This window comes from Zootoca vivipara, chromosome 8, assembly GCF_965207765.1.
Source record: "Zootoca vivipara chromosome 8, rZooViv2.hap1.1, whole genome shotgun sequence".
Lineage (NCBI taxonomy): Eukaryota > Metazoa > Chordata > Lepidosauria > Squamata > Lacertidae > Zootoca > Zootoca vivipara.
Window position 1 is genome coordinate 72134723 of NC_142591.1, and position 27820 is coordinate 72162542.

The following is a 27820-nucleotide window of genomic DNA, read 5'->3' on the forward strand; positions in this document are numbered from 1 at the left end:
AAAGCCGTTGGGGCAGAAGCCAAGGCAGTTGCATTCAGTGGGCAGGGCAGAAGTCGCTGCTGGGAACCTGCCCGGTTCAGTGACAGGAACACTGAATTGGCTACAATTCACTGTGTACACTACACTGCTGGCTCCCACCCCACTCAGTTACTGTCAGTGATCTCTGCATTGGTAAAAGCAGGTAAGCAACACTGTTCCAGATAGCTGAGCCAATGGAGGAGGAGGAGGAGGAGGAGGAGGAGGAGGAGGAGGAGGAGGAGAAGAAGAAGAAGAAGAAGAAGAAGAAGAATTTAAATAATTTGAGTGGCTTCCAACAAAATATAAAGGCACCCACATCAAACATCAGGCCCCCCAAGTGTCCCTCTTTTCCAGGGACATCCATGATTTAAAGAAGTCGTCCCAGTTTCTGATTTGATCCCGGAATGTCCCACTTTTCCTTAGGAAGCCCCTATTTTCATATGAGAAACGTTGGAGGGTATGGTAGGGTGTCCCTATTTTCATTGGAGAAATGTTGGGGGTATGGAGTTATCTGCCCCCCCCAAGCTGTTTGAAGTCAAACCTGTATAGGGGAGATTTTTTTAATGTTTAATGTTTTATTATTATTATTTATACATATGTTGGAAGCTGTCCAGAGTGCTGGGGCAACCCAATAAGATGTGTGGGGTATAAATAGTAAAGTTACAGTATCATTATGGAATGAGATGTCCATATTTTCATCGGAGAAATGTTGGAGGGTATGGAACATTAACAGCTTTCTGAAACAGGACTGCCTTCAAATGTCTGCGAAAAGTCATATGATATTTTTTTTACCTCTTTGACATCTAATGGGAGAGCGTTCCACAGGGTGGGCACAACTTCTGAGAATAAGCAGCAGGACCCAAAAAACATAACAAGGATGACAACACATTTTTAAATAATGCACATTACCACCTGAAGAAGGTTGGAGGGCAATACTATAAAGGCCAGAGTCTACCTGTGCCGCTGGGAGAAAGACAGGGAAAGCTATCTTATGCTGAGCCAAACCGTTGGTCCATCGATTGGCAATAGCTCTCCAGAATTACAGACAGTGGAGTTCCCCCACCCTTCCTGAAGATGCTAAGGATTTCACCTGGAGATTCATGCAAAGCAGATGCTCTGCCATTCCTCTAGAGAAGAGTCTGTTCCTTCTTGTCTGTGAAACAGCTGACTGGCAGTTACCCAGCTTCTATTACCAGGCAAGATGTGAGCTCAGCCCCGGCTGCTGTGTGTGCAGCCTGTTGGATCGGGGCCATCTCCTTCACAGCTCGGATCAGCCAGAAATACCATCCTGACTCTTGCAGAGATGTTCAGAGTAAGACTCCCCACACACACACTCCTCCAAATCAATTGTCAGCACGTAATGCATGGCGTATTGATTAACAGCCTGTATTAAATAGGAGACAGTTATTGCCGCAGCAAACCGCTCGGTGAAGATGACATGGGTTTCAGATAACTATTTCCAAGCGTGAGATATTTGCAGCATTGTCGAAGCCAGCTGTGTCACGTGGTTGTGAACATAAAGAAGGATGCGGCTGGCCGTTAACAACTTTCCCCTCTTGGTGTCACATTATGCAGAACCTTTGGGTGAGTTTATTTGTTTGCTTTCTGCTCCGTGATCAATGAAAACTTTATAGGGCAGCCTCTTTTTCAGCCATCTCTGGCAGTATAAGCAACGCCAGCATAGTCAATGCGGGGGAATTGATTGGCTCAGCTCCAGACAGGATACTGCTAATCAATTACAGCCATACCCTCCAACATTTCTCCGATGAAAATAGGGACGTTGATTTCCATAATGATCCCCCCACCCACCCATTTATACCCCACACATCTTACTGGGTTGCCCCAGCACTCTGGACAGCTTCCAACATATATTAAAACATAATAAAACATTAAACGTTTTTCAAAAAAACTTCCCTCTACAGGATTGCCTTTGGACGGCTTGGGAGTTAGATAACTCCATACCCTCCAACATTTCTCGAATGAAAATAGGGACATCCTAAGGAAAAGTGGGACATTCCGGGATCAAATCAGAAACTAGGATGGCTTCTCTAAATCAGGGATGTCCCTGGAAAATAGTGACACTTGGAGGGTCTGTTACAGGAGGAAAAATTCTACAAGTGCCACAGAATCAGCCCTTTAGTGTGGCAGCACTTTATTCTCTACATCTCCTTGCATATGCATATTGCTGTTAGGCAAACACCTTCCTTGTACTGTTTCTGATGCCTGCTGAGAACTTTTTTGTTTCAACAAACCCTGCCTGTAATTGCACCATGTATATCTCCTCTTTAAAACGACTGATTTTATCTTTCTTTTGATAATTTTATTGTGTCTTCTTGTTTTTTTAAGAGTGTTGATTTTATCAATGCTTCCCTATGAATATATTTTAATTTACTTAAACAGCTTAGAGGTTTGTTTGCTTGGTTGTGTGTTTTTTTTAATTAAGCGGTATATAAATCTTGTTAAACATAAATAAATAGATCTGTTCATCTAGCTGTAGGCAGACTAGATTTCCTATAGTCTGGAGCTCCTGTGCTTTAAAAAAAGATGCGAAAAAGTGGGATTGCTCCCCGACTCAGCTTTTCCCAGGACACTGCTACAGTGGTCGGAAAAGCTTGCCTCAGCCTTGCACTTTTTCCAAATGAAGGAGGAAGCCAAGCCCTGCCACCATTCCCTTTGATTCTGTTTACACTATTAATTTGAGCCTAACCAGTTCCTTTCCCAAACGTCTCTGAAAACAGTCACAGTGAATGGAGAGAGGACTACACTGAGCAGAATTGCCACCAGGAACACTCTGTGTAGTTACCGTTGCTGGGAAACCTTTTCGGAGATGTCCTACTGCTTCAATGACAGATTTCTTTCTCCCCCCCCCCCACCCAGAAGAAAACCTCGGAGAGTGAGAAAGACGTGCCTCTTTAAAAACGGGGCGGATAGTTACAGTGACAGATATTGGCATTACAGGACAGATTCTCTGTAGAGCTTCCAAATGCATCAAAGGGAAATAATAATAAAGAATTGGAAGGTTCTCTAATTTTAATTATTGAGCCCCAACGTGATATCAAAATATATGCATTTTAGGAAGCTGCTTATTAGACCTTACTAAGCTTTTCTTTTTCAAAAGCACAGGCTGGTTAAAATGATTACGAATGTCATCGCTGGCTGCTTCATTTTGAAATGTGGTTCGGCTTCCAAGGGAATGATCGCAATAAAACAGTCAGTCATTTAACTGAACTTTCTTTGTTAAATGTTTTCCTTTTCACATTTTCTCATCTGGGCCATCTTCCCAGCGCACGGTCTCGGCGGTTTCGTTATTAAACCTGAGCGGTGTGATCCCATTAACCACTTCACTGCCGTGTGTGTGTGCCCACACAGCCTCTCCTTGGGATGCTGGGAAAGTTGGGGTGCTGGGCGTGCTGTTCTACCCCAGCATCTCTAGCTATGGCCAAGGAAGACTCCTTGCCTGAAACCCAGGAACAACCTGACTTTCTATAAGGAACCTTCCTACAATCCCGTGCTGTTCACGTATATTACTGGACTGCCACCTGATGAGAGAAATTTTAACTTACTAGATTGAGTCAACTGGCACAATTTTGCATGAGATAAAAAAATAATGAGTTGCACCCAAGGAAGCACAGATAGGAACTTTGCCTTTTGCATAGCTGCAGTATTACACCAGCTCAGTATTTTCAAAGAGTGATCCATCTTGACCCCAAGATTCCTCTCCTTGTCGGCCACTGAGGCTTGTCAGGTGGGGCAGAGATGCTACCCTAGCTTCCTGGCTAGTGGGTCACTGTTGCTTACTGGGATGGGGAGGGAAAAGGTGAGATGGAGTTTGTTGTTGTTGTTGTTTAGTCGTTTAGTCGTGTCCGACTCTTCGTGACCCCATGGACCAGAGCACGCCAGGCACTCCTGTCTTCCACTGCCTCCCGCAGTTTGGTCAAACTCATGTTTGTAGCTTCGAGAACACTGTCCAACCATCTCATCCTCTGTCGTCCCCTTCTCCTAGTGCCCTCAATCTTGCCCAACATCAGGGTCTTTTCCAAGGATTCTTCTCTTCTCATGAGGTGGCCAAAGTATTGGAGCCTCAGCTTCAGGATCTGTCCTTCCAGTGAGCACTCAGGGCTGATTTCCTTAAGAATGGATAGGTTTGATTTTCTTGCAGTCCATGGGACTCTCAAGAGTCTCCTCCAGCACCATAATTCAAAAGCAGAGATGGAGTTTGGAACAGTCTAAATGCACTGCACCAGTGCATTTAACTGCACCAAACTTCTCACCACCTCACACCCCTCTCCATTCCAGTGAGCAACAGTGTTCTGTTAGCCAGGAAGCTGGAATGACAGCTCTTGTCCCACCCGATAAGCTGCTTCTGCCCAATATTCTGGTTTGTGCATCATGCATGAACATGAAGGCTCCCAGAGGAGAGATCAGAGCAGCTTTGCTACTCCCCGGTCCCTTTTGCTGCCATGCCAAGGCTAAGACCCTCTGCAGATGAACCATGAGCTGCACAACCGAGAACAAACCTTGGTTACAGCTTGTGGTTAGGCTGGAGAGAACACGAACCCAGGTTCAGGCAACATGCTATGCCAAACTTTGGCTTAGATTGCCATGGCAGTGAAAAAGACCAGGGAGAGGCAAATTGGCTGTGCAAACTGGGCTGTTGGGCATCACTTTCTTGCATTAAACTGGATTTGCTGTTTTAATGTTCATTCTACCCACTTTGGAGAGGTTCTTTTGGATCTTCTAAGGTATATACTTAGCTTTGGGGGGAAGCTGGAGATATGGAAGAACGTTGCTTTCATGGCAAGGCTGGTAGGTTTTTTTTTCCTGGCTGGTTGGCAATCCAACCGTCAACCAGCATTTCTTAATCTGTGCTGCTTTGGAGAGGTGAATCAAATCTGGAACAGGACAGGCTGTGATTTAAGGAAGGCCCAGCATAGGACTGCTTTCAGGAACAGCATCCACGGGTTTGGCCTGGTGGCACTCCAGATGGCATTGCCCCAGCTGCTGGTGTCCCTACGTCCAGCCCATAATATGTAAACCTGCATAAATGCCCCGCTGCTCTGATTAAGCCCATGGAGCAGAGAGATTGTTTATGCGGTGAACTCAACAGCAGAAATTCTCTCCCAGTTCCAGGACAGCTTTCCCAAAAAACCGACCTTCAAAGGGCAGGGTTTGACATGCTACATAAACAGCCCTGTTTCAGATGCCTTGTGTGTCACTGAGCAAAAATAAATATACTTTCCAAATATACCTATCTATATAATTGAGGGAGAGATGATTCAGCATATAAGTATCTATGTACACTAGGGCAGCTGGAGATTTGGCCAGCTATGTTGGATCACTATGATTAAATGTGAAATTCACCCCTCCCTGTGTTCCTTGGGGCTGCCAGTTCACTACCCTCCTGCCTCTCTGTCCCATCTGAACACATCCCCTCCTCCTAAATCCTGAGTGTGTGTTTTTTCCTCCCTCTAAGGCAACCACCTCTTTCTCCTACTATAGCTGGTGATTGGCCCTTTCCTCCTAATCATTAGAATGCTTAAGAAGCTCATTCTTCTATTATTATATATTGGCAAGTATGAATGAAAAGCACACATATTTATAGAAAACACAGATATTTATAGATGAAAGACTCTCATGCCCTGCTCTGATGCTGCATAAGGTTGCAGACTCACACTACCCAGTCAGCATTTATTTATATTTATTATGGTATTTGTGTCAGGGGCATACTCAGTGTGGCATGTGGAATAGGGTAGGGTTACATGTATGTATGTTTATGTGTGTGATATAGAAGCTAAAATACAATTCTGAAAACTATGGGTGACGCCCAATGTAAATCAAACTCAAAGCAGAAACATGAAATCGATGACATTACGGAACTTAAGCCCACTGATTCCAATGGGTCTACTCTGAATATGATTTAGGCCAGGGCCGGCTCTACGGCCAGGCTGGGTGGCGCAGGGCGCCATGGCACCGGCCTGCCAGGGGAGGGGGCGCCACGCAGCCGCGTCTGCCGGCCCGCCGGCCACTCCGCCACGCAGCAAGCCCACCCGCTCGCCCACCCACCGCACTGGAAAACGGGGCGGCGGGGGGCAGTGGAGGGATCCGTCGCACCACTGCGCCAGGGCGCCAAAGGTGCTTGAGACGGCCCTGATTTAGGCTGCTTTCAGATGATCTGTTTACTGAGCATTTTACTTGATTTGTTTGTGCAATGCTTGGAGGGTGTGTGGGTGTGTTAGACAACATGACTTATTTATTCAGCATTTATTCTGTTTTGCTTCCTTAGAGGTTAGAGTAGACGATGTTGTTGAACAAATATTATTCCACACTTTCAAGTGCATTTTGCTGTCTCTTTCTTTATTGCATAAAGCCAGATTTTTTGAGGAGGGGAGTCGTTGCACAAGAACTCCAAATTAACTTTCCTTGTGCATCTTTACCTTGCTGGTATATGATTAAATCCCACCTGAAAATTGAGAGACAGTCTGGAAGTACTCCCTGTTGGAAATCTGTATCAGAAACACTGCAATGAAACATATAAGTGATTGTACATAAGAAACACAGTCATCAGCCAGGGGCTCTAGTTTAAAAATGTCCTCCAAAATAAGTCTTAAAAGCAAGTAAAGAAGTGGGGGAGATACACCTGCCTTAGAAAGCTGTTCCATAATTTTGGTGCTGCAACCCAAGAGTTGTGATTCCCCAGCTGTAGCATGGCTGGTAGAGAACTGCAACCATGGTACTCATTCCTGGCCACTGGGATAATGTGAGATAGTCTAGGTCACTCCAAGCAGCCTGCGCTGTGGCACCTCCCCATGCCACTATCGGAACTCAGAGAACTGGGTCAACAGTGGTGTGGGGAGGAGCCAGAGCCAGAGCTCCTCCCACAAGGTCCAAGTACCTCTACCGAAGCTTCTGCGACTTGTACATCACCAGGGTAAACTGAACACCTGCACTGTGAGAAGTGAGTGCCACCCGCTGGTCAACTGCCTCCATTTCCTTTGGCACTTGTGGCTCCCCCATCATTACATGGCCCTGTTTGAACTTTGCTAGTTCTCCTATCCATGTTCTCCAATCTTTGATTGGCCGAGGGGATTCCATTTATTCTAAAACAGGTGTGGGAAACCTATGACCTTCTAAACGTCGTTGGACTTCAATTCCCACCCTCCCTGGCCATTCCTGTTCTAAGGCATCCCATATCTTAGATTTCCAGGTAAACCATTCACTTAAATCGCAGTAGCTGAAGAAACCTACCTTGGCCTTAAACTGTTACTAATAGTTTCCATTTTAAAAAAAGAAAGTGGCACTTGGAGGACCAATCAGGGAGCTCAGTAGGAACTGCTGGACAGGCGAACTAATGCCACTGTACTGGAAGAAGCAAAGATCACCAGTGTCGAAGCAATGATTCTTCAACATCAACTTTGTTGGACTGGTCATGTTGTTCGGATGCCTGATTATCGTCTTCCGAAGCAACTACTCTATTCTGATTTTAAAAATGGAAAGTGTAATGTGGAAAATGGAAAGCCAATCGGAAGCTGCAGAAGCCGTGCCAGACGCTCAGCTTCCGAAAATCATTCAAAAACTAGAACACTCACTTCCGGTTTTTGATTGTTCAGGAAATGTATGAGTTCCAAAGTGTTCGGCAACCAAGGTACGCCTGTATAAGCATTTTGTACACATTATCTGGCTGAATGATAGTTGCGTTTTGAATTAGCTCAGTTCACCTTTAAATGCAGACTGAATTGCATAGCTTCCCCTTTCCTATCAGGTCCACTAGCCTGATTAAGCTTTCCACCCCTGCCTTTAAATACTGTGTTCCATCATTATGTTAAACAGAATATATTATGTAGGAAACCACCCTGAAACTAGTGTGGGTGATGAAGGGCAGTCTAGAAATCTGGTTAATGGATTAATAAACAAATCTGAGCATACTGCTATGTTTATAATATGAACTGGAGTGCTTATCACTCAGTTTAATTTGGCTTCATTAGTTCAAAGTTCTAAAGGTGTGTGTGTGTGTGTGTGTGTGTGTGTGTGTGTGTGTGTTTAAACACACACACACACACACACACACACACACACACACACACACACACACACGGCTTCATTTTGCCAAATGCTAAAGACATAAAGTAGATTGGGGAGAGGTGTGGCTGTTTGGCTCTGCCTCCAAGCTTTGGTAAGCTTGCAAATGTTATCTGCCTTATATTAATTAGCTGCTGTTAATTATGTATATTAACCCGCTGTGAAGTTTAATTTGTGCAAGAATTGATGAAGGGCAAGGCCTTCCCTCCCTTAACCTGGTTCGGAATAGGTATGAGTAAAACAGCTTTTTTTTAAAAAAAAAAAAAGAGAGAGAGAAATAAATTGAGAAGACAATAGGCTGTGTCACACCACTATGAGCCCCAACTCCCATCGCAGGCTCTTCCTTCCCCAATTTTCCTACTTTCCCCAATCTGCTTAGCAACAGCAGGAAAAAAGCTTGTAGAACCATGTTTCAGCAGTAGAACATTGTCGTCATCAACATTCCACCCTTCATCTGAGGATCAAAGGGCAGTTTACAATATAAAAATCCCAAAATATAACCACCCCCTGCACAGTTTAAAAGGCCATAGATGGTTTAATTAGCCAAAGGCCTGGGGAAAGAGGAATGTTTTTGTCTGGCACCTAAAGGTATGTAATAAATGCACCAGGCAAGCATCTCTGGAGAGAGCATTCCAAAAATTGGGAGCCATTGCAGAACAGACTTGTGCTCATGTTGCCATGCTACAGACCTCTCGTGGAGCAGGCCCATGAAGAAGGGCCTCAGATGGTGATCGCAGAGTCATTTAAGGATTTATAGGTCAAAACCAGCACTTTGAGTTGCACAAGGAAACTGATCGGCACCCAGTACAGTCAGGCCAGGATGGGTGTCACATGCTTAAACCGTCTTGCCCCAGTGAGGAACCTGGCCGCTGAATTCTAGCAGCTGAAGTTTCCGAACCGTCTTCAGAGGCAGAGAGGTATGGAAAAGGTTCCCAGGTCCCAATTCCCAGCATCTCCTGGTAGGGCTGAGAGAAGCTCCTGCCTGAAATCCTGGAGAGCAGCTTCCACTCAGTGAGGGCTATACTGAGCTAGGTGGACCAAAGGTTTGATTCAGTATGAGGCTGTTTCCTGTGTTTAGAGGGGTCTCAATTATGCTCCAGTTGCTGCCATTACATGTTTCAGGAGTGTCTAATGTTCATTGCCAAATAGGTTCATTGCCAAAAAGAAGAGGGAATGGAAGACAAAAGGGGATGCAAATCTGCATAAAAATGCCATGGGCTAATTTAGGTCTATAGATGCAAGTTTAGAAAATGTTGCTATGATTTGAATCATAGCAGTGGGTGCAACCAGCTTTCCATGTGCTAGTAACTATTGATTAACAACTTCAAGGCTCTCCCCAATACTTATGGTTATTTATTCTTAAAATAGACTTGGACTGGGCAGCCCTTTAAATATAGGACAGCACTCTGGGAAGTATGGGGTATTAGGGAAAGGGTAGTACCTCTGGTGGGGGACACGCCGTGCTCCTTCTAGTTTGTCCACCTTTGGTCCCCAACCTACACTCAGCTCTCACCTGTGGCTCCTAGAAGGTGTCAGCATGCAAAAGCTTTGACTGGCTTGCTAAACCAGGTGAGGGTAGTCAATGGGTCTCAAACCCCCAGTGAGTTAAGGATTTCTCCTGCATGTGAAGACATGCTCTGGCATATTTAGTGGACAAGACCAATAGTGGTCAAGAAGGCGGTTTCTGCATATGCTTTAGAGAGAAGTGAGGGGCAGACGTGGCTTGTCCATCTAGGAGAAGGAAAACTGATCCTAAACTTCTGCTGCCTTGTGGCTATACTTGTGAGAAAGGCTTTGGGAGTTAACCCCAAGGAAAAATCTGTACTTTGTGGGTCATCTTTGGGAGAAGAAAAGGCTAAGGTGTAAACCCTACACAAATCCAGAGTGGAGTCCCTAAGACAGTTGGATGGTGTCTTGTACAACTCCTTCTGGCAACTCCTGCAGCCAAGCTGGTGCCAAACGTATTGCTCTGCTTTCCTTTGGACCACATCAGCGAAGCTGAGAGGAGGGTCTTGTCATTTGGGCAGCCCAGGACCTCCATACACACTGCCCAAGCTTGTGCCCCACATGCTGCAAATGCAGCAAAAACAATGTGGGAAGCAGCAGTTACCAGTTACCAGTCTCTGCAGCCACAGCAGGCGATGTGATTCTCCAGCGGTGTGACGTCACCCCAGAGGCACATTCTGTTTTCTCTTGAGACGGATGGATGCCAACAACAACTCTGGAAAGTGGGGCACATACACACATCCTACTAGAGTCTAGAGATATTAGTGGTCATGAGAACTAGGTTCTCCATATTTATTGGAATTCCAGAACACTTCTGGTGTATCCCACAGCAGTGTCAGTGGCCAGCTGGAGGATTGACCCCAAACCAGCACTGTCATTGCTTGGGTAGCTTTTGGTGAGGGCCCCTCTTCTAAGGGGTCTAGGGAGGTTCTGGGCCTTGTTCAAACTGGTCTTTGGGTGGGTGCTGACATGCATTTCATGTTTCCGAGCACAGTTCAAACTGTTGGTGCTGACCTTTAAAGCCCTAAATGGCCTCGGTCCAGTATACCTAAAGGAGTGTCTCCACCCCCATCGTTCTGCCCGGACACTGAGGTCCAGCTCCGAGGGCCTTCTTGCGGTTCCCTCATTGCGAGAAGCCAAGTTGCAGGGAACCAGGCAGAGGAGAGGGCCTTCTCGGTGGTGGCGCCTGCCCTGTGGAACACCCTCCCATCAGATGTCAAAAAGGAAAACAGCTACCAGATTTTTAGAAGACATCTGAAGGCAGCCCTGTTTAGGGAGGCTTTTAATGTTTAAGAAATTAGTGTATTTTAATGTTTCTGTTGGAAGCCGCCCAGAGTGGCTGGGGAAACCCAGCCAGATGGGCGGGGTATAAATAAATTATTATTATTATTATTATTATTATTATTATTTGCAAAACCCACCAGCAGGGTTCTGTTCCCCTGACACAATGAAGCAAATTGTGGTTTTGTTTTTGTTTTTGTTTTTTTGTGATATGCTTACTTTTGATTGTAAGTGATGATGTTTCATTTGATAGTTACACCGGTTTGTTCTTTTTCTTAATTGTAAGCCGTCCATAAAATTTAGTTTTACGGGGTGGCATAAAAATATCGAAGAAAGATAGAAAGATAATGGGTATGCTTTTATTTTGGCACATTGCGTTTCTGCTGCTGTTTCCTCAGTGCTTTGGAGAACCCATGATGCTCTGCATCATGGGTTTTGTAGTCAAAAACGTAATAATATTTCATGAAAGCAGAAGTAATGGAAGTGCACTGTACCATAAGGACAATGTCTCCACAGACATGCCCACCCGATTACAAATATCAATACTAGAACTTCTTCTTGTACACATCCTGCTGCTTGCACCTGTGAACACACCATGCATTTAAAGCACACTGCCCAAATAAGGAATTCTGGGAACTGTATTTTGCTAAGGGTGCTGGGAATTGTAGCTCTGTGTGGGTAAACTGCAGATTCCAGGATTCCCTGGGAAAAGTCGTGTCCTTTAAATGTATGGCGAGTGTACCGAGTCTGAGTTGCCTGCTGAAGATGGCACCTCAGCTGTGAAATGTCCTCCTGAGAGGTCCACCTGACCTGTTCATTGCTGACCTTCCATCCTTCTTTGAGACGTGATTCAAAGACTTCTGGCAAGATAATAATGACCTGTTGTTTGTCCCGTGTCACAGTTTCAGGGCCCTCAATCCCCTCAAAACAAGAAATGACAGCTCTGGGACTAGGCAGTAACACCATCTTTCCATCAGATGGAAGGAGCTAGATCCATCATGTGTGTGTGTTAGATATAGCCCAGCTTATCCCTCCCCACCAGTCCTCCAGGTTCAGACATGCATTCCCCATGTGACCACTTCATGCTCCATCTCCTCCAAAGATTTCCTCTGCCTCATCTTTCTTTGACACAACTCCCTCTGGCGCTTAGAAACCACAGGGAGGATTCTGAAATCTCACTAGCCTCAGTCTCACTCAGCGCTGCTTATTTGTGAGTAAGCATCTGGTCTGGCGGCTTGTTCATCTCATTCCTCATTTCTGTTTACCTGCTCTTTTTCTTCTAACAGGGCCGTTGCAAGGCAAGGTGAGCCATCACCCCATCTTTCCCAGTGCCAGCTCATGCCATTCCTGAATTTGCAATGCTTTGGCGCCACTAATGTGGCAACAGCAGTGCAGCTCCCCCTCCCTCTGAAGAAATAACACCTGGCCACCCGAAGACAGTGGTGACTCTCCCAGAATGCATCACGTTGGGGGGGAGCACTGGCCCTTCCTTAGAGCAAGCCAGAAAGCTGGTGGAGGTTGCTGCCACCTCATTAACACCAGCAAACCATTAAAAATCAGGGAAAGTTGGATGAAAGAGAGTGGCTGGGAAGCAAGTAAGGCAGCCCAGAGCTAACTGGCTTCTTCTGCCTGAGGCAATTGGTTCATTTCGCCTGACGAATGGGCTGGCCCTGGCTTCTGTTTCAATTTGGTTTTAATATTCCATTGAGATTCCTTAGCTTTCTTGGGGAAGTTCACTCCCACTCTGAGCAGCCTGAGCTTCCTTATTTTACTAATTACAAGAGCAATTGCATCATCCATTCTATTAATGTAAATGCAAAAGGGCACCATCTTATCACACACTCGTTTCAGTTGCTTGACTATTGTAATTTAACTGGGTGAGGCCAGTCCTAAGAAAATAGCTAGGAGTGGAAAGTGAGAAACTAAGCTTGGAAAAGATACGGAGGGGATGACGACTAGTCCTGATGGTGATACAATGGTACCTCGGTTTAAGTACACAATTGGTTCTGGAAGTCTCTACTTAACCTGAAGAGAACTTTCCCATTGGAAGTAATGGAAAGTGGATTAATCCGTTCCAGACGGGTCCGCGGAGTACTCAACCTGAAGCGTACTGAACCCGAAGTATGAGTGTAATTGTTTCTGGAAGTCCGTACTTAACCTGAAGCGTACTTAACCTGAAGTGAACTTTCCCATTGAAAGTAATGGAAAGGACGATATAGGATATGAAATAAACCCCACCCAATGGACCAAAATGTGGTCTAAACCCCCCTTCAAATCCATGTCAATGAAAAGAAAAGAACTTTCCCTGAAACTAACCTACAGGTGGTACCTAACCCCAAGAAAACTAGCACTAATACATCCAGGAACCTCATCAAAATGCTGGAGAGGGCGCACCTCCACAGGAACATACCTCCACATGTGGTGGGAATGCCCCAAAATCCAATCATTCTGGACAATAACCATACGAGAAATTTGTAAGATAACAAAGCAAGTGCTAGAAATCACCCCAGAACTGGTCTTATTAAACATCTTCCAAGACAACAACGCCCACGCAGAATACAAAGAACTCATAACCCACCTACTGTCAGCAACCAGAAACATCATAACTAGACACTGGAAAGACCTGTCAGGAGTAAGCATGGACCAATGGTATCAAGCAGTATGGGAAACAGCCCTACTAGAAAAACTAACCAGTAAGCTGAAAATGACACGGGGACAAACAGAAGAAGACACCTTCACCCCAATATGGTTCCCCTTCATCACTTACACAGCCCAACAAGACAATGACAAAAACAAAAACCCACCATCAGCATACAAATCAATATGGTTAAACTAATCAAAAGCACCCACCCACCCCACTCACGCAAGAAACCAAAGACCACCACAGCCATCCACAAATGAATAATCACACCCTACGCCAATCCCCGACCTCTCTCACCAATAAAGGAACACAAGCGAACAACAGAGAACCCGCACAAACAACGCTGACACTGAACCCCTACATATATCAAGGAAAACAGAAACATAGACACCCCACCCCACCCACTCCCCCATCCCGCCCCCCTCTTCCCCCCTCTTCTTCCTAATGTCTCAACAAGCAAGATTGATGTGTAACAATGGAATAATTATGAGACACTGCATTACCTTTGTAAACCAAGAAAATCCTCAATAAAAATTAAAAATTAAAAAAAGAAGAAGAAGAAAGTAATGGAAAGTGGATTAATCTGTTCCAGACGGGTCCGCGGAGAACTTAAATGGAAAGTACTCAAACCGAAGCGTACTTAAACCGAGGTATGACTGTATGACTAACTCCAGGACCAGCCTTTCTGAATACCAGTCGAGAACATCTGTCCCCTGTTTTGGCACAGAAACCGCTTTGATATCATGACATCTGTTGGGAAATGTATCTGTATTAATTCTCCTCAACCTCTCAGTGGTACAATCAACCATGGCATCCTTCCACAGAGGCTATCAGAACTAGACTTGGGCAGCACTGCTTTGTGATGGTTCCGGTTCTCCTTAGATGGTCGCTTCCAGAGGGTGATGCTTGGGGAGTGCAAATTAAATAAATACACAAATAAATACATAAAATAAGACGGCAAGTCAGAATCAGTTCACCAGGTGGAGCAGGGTCACTTCGGTAGCTTCCCAGAAGGTAGCTGGCTGTTGCTTACCAGGAGGGAGAGACTTGAGGCAGCTGGGAGTCCAGAATTGCTTTGCTGGGGCATCTGAATCACATGGGCCATCTCACCATTCTGCAACTTGTACTTGGTAAGCAAAAGGGACCCACCTGACAGGAAGCAGCTCTGTCCCACCCAGCAAGATGCTCCTGGGGCTATTGCAGTCACTTCCTGTTTGTGAGTTGCCCAGAAGCATCTGTTTAGCTCCTGTGGGAAATGGGATGTTGAAGCAGAAGGACTTTTGGTTTGGTCCATCAGACCTCTTCTTCCAATCACCAAAAAACCCAGAGGTTTCTTCAGCTGCACCCTTCTCTACCCAGGTATGCGAGAGTTTAAGGTCACATTCCAAGCAGGCAAAAGCCCTTTATCTGTATCCCCTCATTAGCCGTTTATTTCTATGCCGCTTTCTGGCCAAGGTCCCAAAGCAATGAGCAGCTGAATTCAAAAGGAGATACAGTCATACCTCGGTTTAAGTACGCTTCGGTTTGAGTACTTTCAGTTTAAGTACTCCCCAGACCCGTCTGAACGGATTAATCCACTTTCCATTACTTTCAATGGGACAGTTCGCTTCAGGTTAAGTACGGACTTCCAGAACCAATTACACTCATACTTCAGGTTAAGTATGCTTCAGGTTGAGTACTCCACGGACCCGGCTGGAACAGATTAATCCACTTTCCATTACAGTGGTGCCTCGCTAGACGAATTTAATTCATTCCACGGGTCTTTTCTTATAACGAAAAATTCGTCTAGCAAATCCCATAGGAATGCATTGAATTTTTTTTTTTTTTTTGCCCATAGGAACGCATTAATTGAATTTCAATGCATTCCTATGGGAAACCGCAATTCGCTAGATGAATTTTTCATAAAATGAATTCGTCTAGCAAGGCAACCTCCGCTCAAAAAATCCTTTTGTTAAGCAGAAATTTCGTTAAGCAGGGCATTCGTTAAGCGAGGCACCACTGTACTTTCAATGGGAAAGTTCGCTTCACGTTAAGTATGCTTCAGGTTAAGTACGGACTTCCAGAACCAATTACACTCATACTTCGGGTTAAGTACGCTTCAGTTTAAGTACTCCGTGGACCCGTCTGGAACGGATTAATCCACTTTCCATTACTTTCAATGGGAAAGTTCACTTCAGGTTAAGTACGCTTCAGGTTAAGTACGGACTTTCAGAACCAATTACACTCATACTTCGGGTTAAGTACACTTCAGTTTAAGTACTCCGCAGACCCGTCTGAAACGGATTAATCCACTTTCCATTACTTTCAATGGGAAAGTTTGCTTCAGGTTAAGTACGCTTCAGTTTAAGTACAGACTTCCGGAACCAATTGTGTACTTAAACCAAGGTTACCACTGTACAACGAAACAGCAGTAAATGCAAAAGTACAATGCAACGGGCTTCTCCCTGGAAGCAGCTAGAGCTGTGGCACAGCCACTACAGTTGCTCTCTGGTGCGTCGCTTGCTAGCTCAACCTTCTGGCTCCTCAAAAGGCAGTGGTTCTCCCGGTGCAGGAGCAGATGCAGCAAAGAAGGGTTCTGTTCCTGCTACCTGCCACACTTTTGAGGAGAGCATAGATAGAGAGGTTTGGAGAGGTGCATTCAGCCCCTGTTCTCAGGTTGCAATCTAACGGTTCAGCTTAAAAAATAAATCCCATTGAATTCAGTGAGACCTACATCCCAGACAGTGGGGTTGTTTGTTGGAGGAGAGAGTAAACAACAAGGTGTCCGTACTCTAGTCGTGAACAGAAGTGCTGTGCGAGGCAACACAAAATGGCTGCCCAAAAAAGGGATGAGCACCATCACACATTAAAAACAACAACAACCCACTGTTCCCAGATATGAATGTATGGGACTGCAGCCTAAGGGTCAAATTCTGTGCATGTCTATTCTGAGTTAAGTCCCGTTGATTTTTAGGATTCAGGATTGTAACCTTCATTTTTTGAAATATACTCGGAGTCAAGAGTGAATTTCATGCTCTTTATTCAGCTCATAGTCATCAAGGAGGAGAAGAGAAGACGAATGGCTCTTTTCCCCAAACCATCTGCTTATATACATTATTTACACAATGGGCCTTGCGTGATTGGCTACTTCAGGGCTACACCTGTGGGCCAATTATATTATGGATTGACTTCTGCCTGCAGCCTGATTGGCTGCTCCTACAGGCCAATCAGGTAGCAGATTCACTTCTGCCAGCCGCCTGATTGGCTGCTCCAGCAGGCCAATCAGGTTGCGGATTCACTTCCACCTGGAGTTGGATTGGGTAGCTCCCGCTGATTCTGAATCCTATTGTTCTAGGATTCAGCTCAGTACATAACATTTTTCTTCTTCGAATACCAGATCAATCAAACTAGTATACAGTAGTTTGCAATATGCCATTTTAGCAGAAATCAATCACCCTTTGGAAACATTTTTTGGAAACAAAATTGAAACTTCCGTTTTTACTGTCTGTGTAAAGCTTGTCTGTTAAGTGCTCCCTCTACTGGTTCACTTTATATTGCTTCATCATAGCAGTGCACATTTGCTGGGCTTTTCGTTTATCTTTGCAACCACTACTGGTTCACTTTATATTGCTTCATCATAGCAGTGCACATTTGCTGGGCTTTTCGTTTATCTTTGCAACCACAAACGGTATCAAAAGCAAGATGGTGTATGACCTCCCCAACAGCATCATGTGAACAAATCATCATGAAAGTGCAATAAAAGAGAGGTGCAGGGTATAAATGCTTTGAATAATAACTGAGTGTGTTTTGTTATATTAGATTAAAATCTGCCTCATCCCACATTCAGTTTCCAAACAGGGGATCTGGCAAGCTCAAAAGAAGAATGTGAAGGCAGCGGTCCCCTGTTTGGTACTCACAGGTAAACTTCTACTGAACATGCAGGTTCCACTTGGCTTGCTCCATGCCAGATTTTCCAGGTATTTCCCTGCTTCATTTCTCTAAGCAATAAGCTATCAAAGTGAACCACCTTCACCAAGTCTTGTGATCCTTCCTGGGCATCCCTGTAGTGCCACCTCTCTGCCCGCATCTGCTTTGTGCAAATCTTTTGGCACAGAAAAGACACACCAGAATCACCCCGAGTTCCTGCAGTGGCAACAGCTTCCATGTTTCCCTAAACCAGTGGTAATGTGGCAAAAGTTCCTGATGCTGACATGATTCAGCCCAGGAAGCCAGACGAGCAGATCTTTAAAACATGTTTGAAAACCTGAAGCTGCATTCGCTAAGCTGGCACCTTCCAGACATTTTGGACTACAACTCCCATCAGCCCCTACCAACATGCAGTTCAAAACATCTAGGAGTCACCAAGTTGGCAAAGGAAGACCATGGCGAATCACACTATACATTTAAAGCACTGCCATGGCTTCCCCTCAAGGATTCTGGGAGCTGTTGCTGGTTTAGGGTGCTGAGAGCGGTTGGCTCCCGTTGCAGAGCTACAATTCCCAGAGTTCTCTGCAAAGAGGGATTATTAAGCCACTGTAGCTCTGGGAGGAGAATAGGGGTTTCCTACCAACTCTCAGGTGGCGCTGTGGTTAAACCACTGAGCCTAGGGCTTGCTGATCAGAAGGTTGGTGGTTCGAATCCCTGTGACGGGGTGAGCTCCCGTTGCTTGGTCCCAGCTCCTGCCAACCTAGCAGTTCGAAAGCACGTCAAAATGCAAGTAGATAAATAGGAACCACTACAGTGGGAAGGTAAACGGCGTTTCCATGTGCTGCTCTGGTTTGCCAGAAGCGGCTTTGTCATGCTGGCCACATGACCTGGAAGCTATACGCCGGCTCCCTCGGCCAATAATGCGAGATGAGCGTGCAACCCCAGAGTCGGTCACGACTGGACCTAATGGTCAGGGGTCCCTTTACCTTTACCTTTACCAACTCTCAGTGAGCGGGACGTGGGTGGCGCTGTGGGTTAAACCACAGAGCCTAGGGCTTGCTTATCAGAAGGTCCCAGCTCCTGCCAACCTAGCAGTTCAAAAGCATGTCAAAGTGGAAATCGATAAATAGGTACCACTCCAGCGGGAAGGTAAACGTCATTCTGGCCACATGACCTGAAAGCTGTATGCCCTCAGCCAATAACGCGAGATGAGCGCCGCAACCCCAGAGTCAGTCACGACTGGACCTAATGGTCAGGGGTCCCTTCACCTTTCACCTTACCAACTCTCAGCACCCTTAACAAACAACAACTCTCGGAATTCCTTGGAGGGTGAGCATTTGGGTGTTAAAACGGCATCACAGTGCTTTAAATGCATGGTGTGGATGTGGCCCTAGAGAAACTGAGCAGCTGCTGAAATGACTGCACAGCGTTGGATTTCTCAGTGGAATTTTAAAAGTATCTCTCGAGGCGCTCTCCCTTCCACAGCACTCCAGTTCTCTGAGAGAGAGAGAAGCGGCAGCTTAATTTCTCCCCTTTGACAGGAATGAAGTAACGTTGCTTTTGGCTAAATGTGTCTAACAGCCTTCAAACCTGTGTGTGGTCTTGTCTTGTGACTCTCTCATATCGGTACAAGCGTCCAATGGATCTGTCTGTCTGTCTTCTTCCCCCCCTCCAGTAGGGGTTGCACATAAATCTCACTAGTCAACAAAACACGTTCGTGATTAAGCATCCTTGATTCATCAAAAGGCGACGGAGCGCAGTTATCTGTGGCTTGTCAGGTATTTCATTCCAAAATATCTCGGTCGGAGTCGTTGCAAAGAATGGGGGGAAAACACAAAAAGAACAGGCTCTGGAATAATGACAGCACCAGGCTGCTCTTGGATTGTGTATCTCTCCCTCTCCCCCACCTCCCCCACCATCTGTGTCAAACAGAAGACTGCCTTTGACTGCGGCTGTCTCTTCTACAGCTTTGATGACAGCTGAAAATAGATGTGATTGATTTCTACCTACTGAGGGTGTGGCGGAATGGGACAGCAGGCTGGTTCTCTGCTTGCTCCCTCTCTGCAAGGAAGCAGATGTGAGATATGTGCAATTCCAGTTTGCAAAAGTTGCATTTTGTTTACCTGTGGCTTAAATTGCCACCAACTTTTTAAGTGTCTACGGGAATTGCTCGTAGTTTCTCAAAGCCTAAAAGGCTCTCCCCACCCCCACCCCCACTGCAATACGGAGCAAAAAATGTGTAAGCTAATACCCAAGGAACTTACCCAAAGGACAAAGGGATTTAGTGTGAGGAGTTAAATACTGTAGACCACAGGTGCGGGGAAACTTTTCAGCCTGGGGGCCACATTCCCCTCCACATAGACTTCCAGGGGCCACAATAGTGTTGGACAAGGGCAGAGGCAAGAGTGGGTGGAGCTATTTGTATGTCTACTTTACACACACACACACACACACACACACACACACACCCCTCTAGCCTCCTTTCCCATACCCTCCAACTTCCTGTTGATCAGAATTGGGACGCCCGTTATTTGGTCCCAAGCTCTCACGGGAGTCAGCTCATTTGCATGAGAGCGTGAGACCCCAAAAAGTGTCTTTTGGTCCAATGCTCTGGCATGAACCAACTGACTTGTTTCAGAGTGTTGGACCAAAAAACTTCTGTAATTCCAGGATGTCCTGCTTAAATTGCGATGGTTGATGGGTCTGCTATGCAGTGAAGCAAGAGGTAGTTCAAGGACGTATTCCATCCAGGCAAAAATACTCAAAAAGGGCGTGAAACAAAGTTGGTGAGAGGTGTGTCTTGGGGAGATGTGATGCAGTAGTCATGGGAGAGTCCTGAGAACTCACAGAGAATATTTGAGGGTTGTATTTGGTTCTGGGGGCTTACAGTAGGTTTCCCTCCTCCTACATTTGACTATGCCAGCAACACAGGCTTGTCTGAAGGTCTGGTGTAACTTGCCTTCAGGTTTGGCCCCTTATCTCTTGGTGAATTGTGGTAGGATTATCTGGCAGCAGCACTGCTCTGAGCAGTGGCAGGAGGCTGCCATTTTAATTTCCCACAATGCCCTGGAGAGATGCCACATCAGGGTCATAGTTAGTACCTAAAATGGCAGTCAGGTCCAGCCACCAGATGTTGCTTGGAGCACTAGGCTGAGAAAATTACAAATGGAGCCCAGGGCAAATGTCTGCAGTAGGCCCTGCCCTTGGCCCTGGGGCCCTGGCAGCTGCAAAGCAATATGAGGTGCTGCCACCATCCCTGTTTGCTGTAAACAGCGAGTGTTCTCAATCTTTGTTCACGGCCAATGTATTTTCTAATGAAAGTTTCCCAAACTACTGAATCATTCTTTACTCATAACCTGGCTTTCAAAAGCCAGCTCACAGGCACCACACACAGAGTTCACAGTTCTAATCTGCTCACATTTGCTCACCTAGAAGTATGTCCCACCAAGTTTAATGAATCTCCCTGCAGAGTAAGTGTGCATAAGGCTGCAATTACCATTAACAAGAGTGACTTGGGGGGGGGCTTTGAAATCCAGTTGTTTTCTCAATCTTCTCTAGCAACCCAGCTAGAGCATGACCTCAGAGCATCCAGACCAATGGTGGCCAGAGGACACACCACCAAGGAACAAACAGCTCATGTCCCAATTCATTTCAGAAGGTCACAGCTTCAACCAAGAATAGTAAGATTTTAAACTATAGTGCTGTCATAATCCAGTAGGAAAAGCCTTTCCGAGCTTAAGGTGAAGCTGAGAAGCCCATCACTCATAAGAACATAAAAGAACCTTGCCTAGGCTTCTCCCAGTGGCCAACCAGTTTTGTATGGGAAGCCTACAAGCAGGATTTCAAGGCAATTGTTTCTTCTGCTCATGCTATCCAGCAACTGGTGTTAGGAGCCTGCTTCATCTCGTACTGGAGGCAGAACTCTACTTGCTCAACTTCTGGTGTTCAGGCATCGGTGTTGGTGTTTATGTAGCTAAAACAGCACCACCCACACACAAGAGGGAGGTATCCGCAGACTTTGCAGAACTCCGAGGTTTGCAGGAATACAAAACAATCTTAAGGGGAGTGGGGAGGACACACTAAAGGGCTCGGCATTCTGTGTGGTGGGTGTCCAAGGGCAGTGAGACAAAAAACGGAATGGAGAAGGAATGGAATGAAGTATCGTGGCAAACTACATGGTTGGCCAACTGAACAATGAATACTGCAATGTGTTCTCGCAGGGCCCACTCATCTCAGCAAGTTCGTAAAAGCACAGGAGGAAAAGGTGATAATATAGTTCTTACATAGTTCCCTGCACTGGGCAGTCGTTGCATCTAGGAATTGTACATGCAAGGCTTTAAGAGCTCCCACTGGAACAGATGCAGGATCCATTTAGTCCCGCACCCTGCTTCCAACAGAGGCTGACCAGACGATTCTCAGAAGAAGCCCATAAGTAGGGCCATGCAAAGACAACAACTCTTTGCCATCGGTTTTCCTCCTAATGGTCAGGGATCCCTTTACCTTTTCATTTAATAATAACAGTAATGATTTATTTTACCCTGCCCATCTGACTGAGTTGGCCCAGCAACTCTGGGCAGCTTCCAACATATATAAATACATAATATAACATTAAACATTTTTTAAAAAAAACTTCCCTATACAGGGCTGCCTGCGGACGTCTTCTGAAAGTTGTATAGTTACTTATCTCCTTGGCTCGGGGGTTGCATAACTCCATACCCTACAACAGGCATAGGCAAACTTGGCCTTCCAGATGTTTTGGGACTACAACTCCCATCATCCCTAGCTAACAGGACCAGTGGTCAGGGATGATGGAAGTTGTAGTCCCAAAATATCTGGAGGGCTGAGTTTGCCTATGCCTGCCTTACAACTTTTCTCCAATGAGAATAGGGACTTCCTAAGGAAAAGCGGAACATTCCAGGATCAAATCAGAAACTAGGACAGCTTCTGTAAATCCGGGACGGTCTCTGGAAAATAGGAACAATTAGAGGGGCTGTTCCTGCTCTACATTTTCAGCTCCCTTGTCGCCCTCCAGCCTTAATAAAGTGCCCTGCCTACTTTCTAAGAAGGCACCTTCATTGTGGTGCCATTTGTGTTGCATTTTATGGCTGGATGTTTCTGCCAAACATTTATTTTGTTTTGTTTCAGTTGTTGCTTTCGCGCAGCTCTGGAGTGAATGGATCTCCATCCCTCCTTAGGATGGGGAAGCAGCTAACATGGGGAGGGAGAACAATTCTTCATCCTTGCTCCATCATTCCCCAGGGGTGCCTTCGATGGAGCTCCTTGCACACCAGGGAGACGTGGGATTTGGTAAACAGAAGAAAGGTGAAAACGCAAGTGATTTTTGGCAGCCCTCCTTTTGCAAATGTTAGCTTTCTCCCCGCGCGGGGTTTGCAGCCCTAAGTGAATCAGCCCCTTTTTCGTATTTTATTTGGTCCCAGACTTAATAGTATGTTGTACAGTGTCTAAAGGCTTAAGATTAAAATGATATGTATCCGGTAGAAGGACTAAGTTAATCCCCACCAGCTGGAATCCAAGCCAGAGGGGCCCTTCCTTTCTGGAAGAGGTTTGAATTAGTATTAAGACCTTCTCCTGAAAACAGAAACGCTTTGCAGAAGTGAAGACATGGAGCAGGGCCGCAAACGGCAGTTTCTGAAGCAATAACATTCGAGGAAACCTTTCTCTCTCCCCCACCCCAATCCCCAAATCTAACCTAGTTGAGCACAGAAGGAAAGGAGGGAGGGGTGGAAATCCCAAACGAGAATAAAAACTGCAACTGCCTTTGCTTGTTACCATGCCGTGGAAGACAGCTGTTCCCTGCAACCACACAGGAATCCCTCTTTTAAAACACACACACACACACACACACACACACACAACCCCTCCTACTCCTAGATTTGGAAAGAAGTATAACTTTTGGACTCGAGCGCGTCCAAAAATACATGAGATGTAAAAAAAATTAAAATCCCGTTTGCCAAAAACACATTGACGTTTTGCTTAAATTACATTCTTCCCTTGTTTGAAAGAAAGAAAATAATCAAGACACCCCCCCACACACACAAAAAGCGCACGCACACACACACACACACACCACTAAAGGTCCTCCTCACAATGATAAGTTTTAATTTGGACAAAAAATAAATAAATGCAGAAGTCAGCCCCCATAAGCCTTGTCTTGAAATCCTCCTTTACACCTCATTTCTGAAGCACGAATATGGACGCTGTCCAGTTTCCCCATTCTGAACAGCTTTTGGCTGGAGGAACGCGGTATGGAAATCATTTCCCTTGTAGGTGCAGTAGCTACTTTCCACAGACTCAACAAAGACATGAAATATCATTAACATCTGATTCCGAGAGGCTGACAACCACTTCTTTGTTTTAACACAGCCATCCGGGGGAAAGCTGTTGCATATTACCATATCGCTAGCAAAATTGTACTTATTAGACTGCAGTAGAGGCCGTGGAAGTGTTTCGCTCATTTGTGCTGGCGCAGGAGATCTCTGAATGTGCCTATTGTTTTCCGAGGCGTCGATCCTGCTCCACTGAAATCGCGGGGAGTTTTGCTGTTGACTCCAATTGGAGCGGGACGGCAGGCCCCCCTGGGTAACGATTCCACATGGCTTCCAGAGGCCCCCAAGCGCAAAAAATGGTTGTAGCCAGTGCTAAGTGATACATGGCCAAAGAAGGAGGGGCACGTGGACCACAGCTTCACATGGGGTGGCCCCCAATGGATCACCCAAAAAGAGGACAAAAGGGAACACAGATATGGATAGGACTGAGGTGTCTGGATGCACAGTTAGCAATACTGGCTTGAATATCAAATCATAGTTTTGCACTAGCAAACATGCACCAGCCATGCACAAGGCAGGGCACTTGATTTTTGCTGATTCTTTCCGTACAATGTGGCCTTTGGGGCTCCCTCCCCCCCCCAAAAAAAACATTTTTCATGAGGCTTGTAGAACAGAGGGCTGCAGATTGGTAAGGGACCTTGTCAGAAACTGAATGCCTTGCCTTGCATTGGTGAAAATGCTTCCGCTAGCACAAAACCACCTTTGGATACAACTCCATGACTATGATGAAATATCTTTCCATAGGCAGAGGGCCTTCTCAGTAGTGGTGCCTGCCCTGTGGAACCTCCTCCCATCAGATGTCAAGGAAATAAACAACTACAGTACCTGACTTTTAGAAGACATCTGAAGGCAGCCCTGTTTAGGGAAGTTTGTTAATGTTTGATGTTTTGTCGTGTTTTTAATTTTGTCGTGTTTTTAATATTCTATCTATTGGGAGTCACCCAGAGTGGCTGGAGAGACCCAGCCAGATGGGTGGGGTATAAATAATAAATTGTTTGTTTGTTTCCCCAGACATTCTGGGTGGCTTATAGCATATCTAAAAACATATTTAAAAACACCAGTCCTTGAAAACATCCCTAAACAAGGTTGCCTTCAATGAGCATTCATCCTGAATTCTTCCTCATTTGCTTGTGGTTATGCATCATTTGTCCACTGCACCTGTTTTAGTGCAGTTCCCCATCACTTTCCTAACTGCAAAAAGTGGATTGTTGTGATGGGCCAACAAAGAACTTCAGTTGCACACACTTGAATTTCCAGTATGTTCTTGAATCCCATCTGCAAAAAAAACCTGATGATTTGGAGGCCATGTCTCCTCATTATCATTCAGAGCAACCTGTCTCACAGCAAGTAAACAGATCTGTCCACCTTGCCCAGTGCTGTCTGCTCTGACTGGCAGAACCTCAAGCAGAAGTCTTCCCCATCACCTGCTACTGGTTCCTTTCACTGGAGATGTCAGGCACTGAGCCTAAGATCTTCAGCATGTGAAGCATCAGTAGCAGCTGGTGCGCTGGGGTCGGTTGTGTCACTGCTTCTTACAAGGAGGTAAAGGGGAGGAGGTTGACTAGATAGAAATGCAGGTGCAGGAGCGCTGGTTTGAATCTGTCGCTGCATCTGCACCGCACCAACCTTGCCTTCTCCCTTCCTGCCAGCAGCTGTGACACAACCAGCCAGACCTCAGATGAGTGACACCATTCCACCAGGTTGTCCTCTTCTGCAAAGCATCTACTCGGCCCTTAAGCTATAGTCCTTTATCCTATTCAGGGACCTTTTTAAAATAAAAAATAAAAATCAGCTTTTGTTATTCTTTGTAAAGTTAAGTCTTTACCCTCAGCATTTGGAGAGACAGAAGGAAAAGTGACAGGAAGAAAGCATTCCACGCAATTTCTTCCTGAGAAGTAAACCTGCTACAAACTGTTGAGTACCTGCCACTCACGATTTAATTTGGACTTTTAAAGGAATGACAACAGTATTGTTCAGTCAATTAAACAACTCGAAACTGGCTTCTTCTTCTTCTTCTTCTTCTTCTTCTTCTTCTTCTTCTTCTTCTTCTTCTTCTTCTTCTTCTTCTTCTTCTCCTCTTGTTTTTAATTGGCTTACGATGTTCTCTCTGTATCCTTAGACTCCACCTTATTGCCATCACCACAAAATTACTGGCTACAATGCTGTCAAGGAACCAGAAGACGGCCAGCTCATTTTTCCAATGGGTGTTGCTGAAATGAGCCAAACATTCACCTCTGCCTTCTCCAGACAAGCCGAAAGAGGTTCTGCAGGCTTCAGCAATGCTCTTCTGCTGCGCGGTGGAAGAAAAAGAAAGATGAAAGTCTGGCCTGGGGCACTTTTAATTCCACAGTTTATTGAGAGGGAATGAGAAAGTGAGAGAGAGTCAGACAGGACAGACAGACGGAGAGGGAGAAAGTAAGGGAGCAAAACAGAGAAACGACACTTTAAAAAATGTTCCCTACTTTCTAAGGCAATCAAGGTCTTTTTTCCTAAATGACTTTGAAAGAGGTAACACGTGTGTTTATTTTCTCTCACTTCCTGTCCCCGTCGACTGAGGTTAAACTAGTAAGGAAGATAAATTATAAACAGGTTATCCAACATAGGCAACATGTGTGCTATGGCGGCAGCATGGTGCATGATGGGACTTGAAGTGAAGGAAGCCTGAGCATAGGTAGCTGTGCCCTGGTTTGCAACCGATGATGTCACAGACTTGGACTTGAGCCGGGAAACTTCTGTGTCCAGCCCTGTGTCCAGGGTAGAGCAACATGAAACATCAACTGTCAACATCTGTGAATAGTATAAAGCTTTTGCACTGACCGGGCATGGTATAAATATTGGGAGCTAAACTTGCTGTGCCTGGTCATTACAGCACAGCAGTATATTCTGCTGACTCCAGCTTCCAGCACATGGATCTCAGAAATGCTTAGTCACAGGACCCACACTCCAGGCTTAGATTTGGGTGTGGATATCCACAAATGTGCCCTAGGCTAGCCTCGATGCTGTAAGCCTAAGCCTGGTCCTATAGACACTGGGGGGTAGGACCAGATCACACATTCTACATGACTGAGATTCAGATCTTTTGAGCATCTCTAGCTCAAAAGATCAGGGTGCTAGGAGAGACCTGAGCCACCACCACCTCCTCCCACCTGCTTTTGGAGCATAGAAAGTGGCTTTATTCTCAGTCAAACTGGGTTGTATCCAAGAAAGTTGCACTGCTAGTGTAAGGACTACTACTAAGATGGATCTAGGGAAACGCAACCAGTTAGGTCCCACCAGGTGCGAGCTTCTGGGTTGCCACAACAGGTGCCCAAACTATGAAGTCCAATGGAAGGCAAGAGGCACTGGATTTGGGGCACCACTGAAATCTGAGGTGCCAAGGTCCACCTGCAGAATGGAGCTTCCTGTCCTCTCTCCACACGGCCTCCATGCCACCCAGTTCTGCACTGGGGGGGATTGGGGGGGCCATAACAGATTTTATTGGGGTACAGAGTTGCACAGTTAAAGGAGAGTAACAGGAAGGCCTCTCTCACAGGCAGACATCCTTGAGCAAGCAGGATGATATTGCTGGATACAACCCAATATTTCCCTCTCTTCGAGCCTTTGTAACCAGAATGAAAGGAGCATGCATGGGTTTGTGGGTGAGTGTAAGGCATAGCTGCCAAGTTTTCCCTTTTCTCGCGAGGAAGCCTATTCAGCATAAGGGAAAATCCCTTAAAATAAGGGATAACTTGGCAGCTATGGTGTAAGGATGAGCATAATAGCTCCACTCAGTTGCCATCATAGCTGCCAAGTACCCCGTTTTCTCCGGGAAAACCCCGATTTTACTTACCTTTTCCCGGTGGTCCCCCGTATCACTTCGTCTCCCGTGTTTCTCCGTTATTTTCTCCTGCCAGCGGCCATTTTTTTCCTTTCCGATTTGCCCTTCTATGGGCACCAAAAATGGCCACCGCCAGCTTCAAAAGTCGCATCTACACATGTCCGGAAGTGCATAGACGCGACTTCCGGTGTCGGCGGCGGCCATTTTTGGTGCCCATAGATGGGCGGA

The 27820-nt window shown here is 45.8% G+C and overlaps 1 long non-coding RNA gene across 1 annotated transcript; it reads left to right on the forward strand.

The window, feature by feature from the left end:
* The first annotated feature begins 1205 nt into the window (after window positions 1-1205).
* On the forward strand, window positions 1206-27110 carry LOC148684894 (uncharacterized). The gene is made up of 4 exons (XR_015951249.1): window positions 1206-1602; window positions 3142-3228; window positions 22574-22750; window positions 25895-27110. It is a non-coding gene; the product is annotated as an uncharacterized LOC148684894 (long non-coding RNA).
* Window positions 27111-27820: the final 710 nt, after the last annotated feature.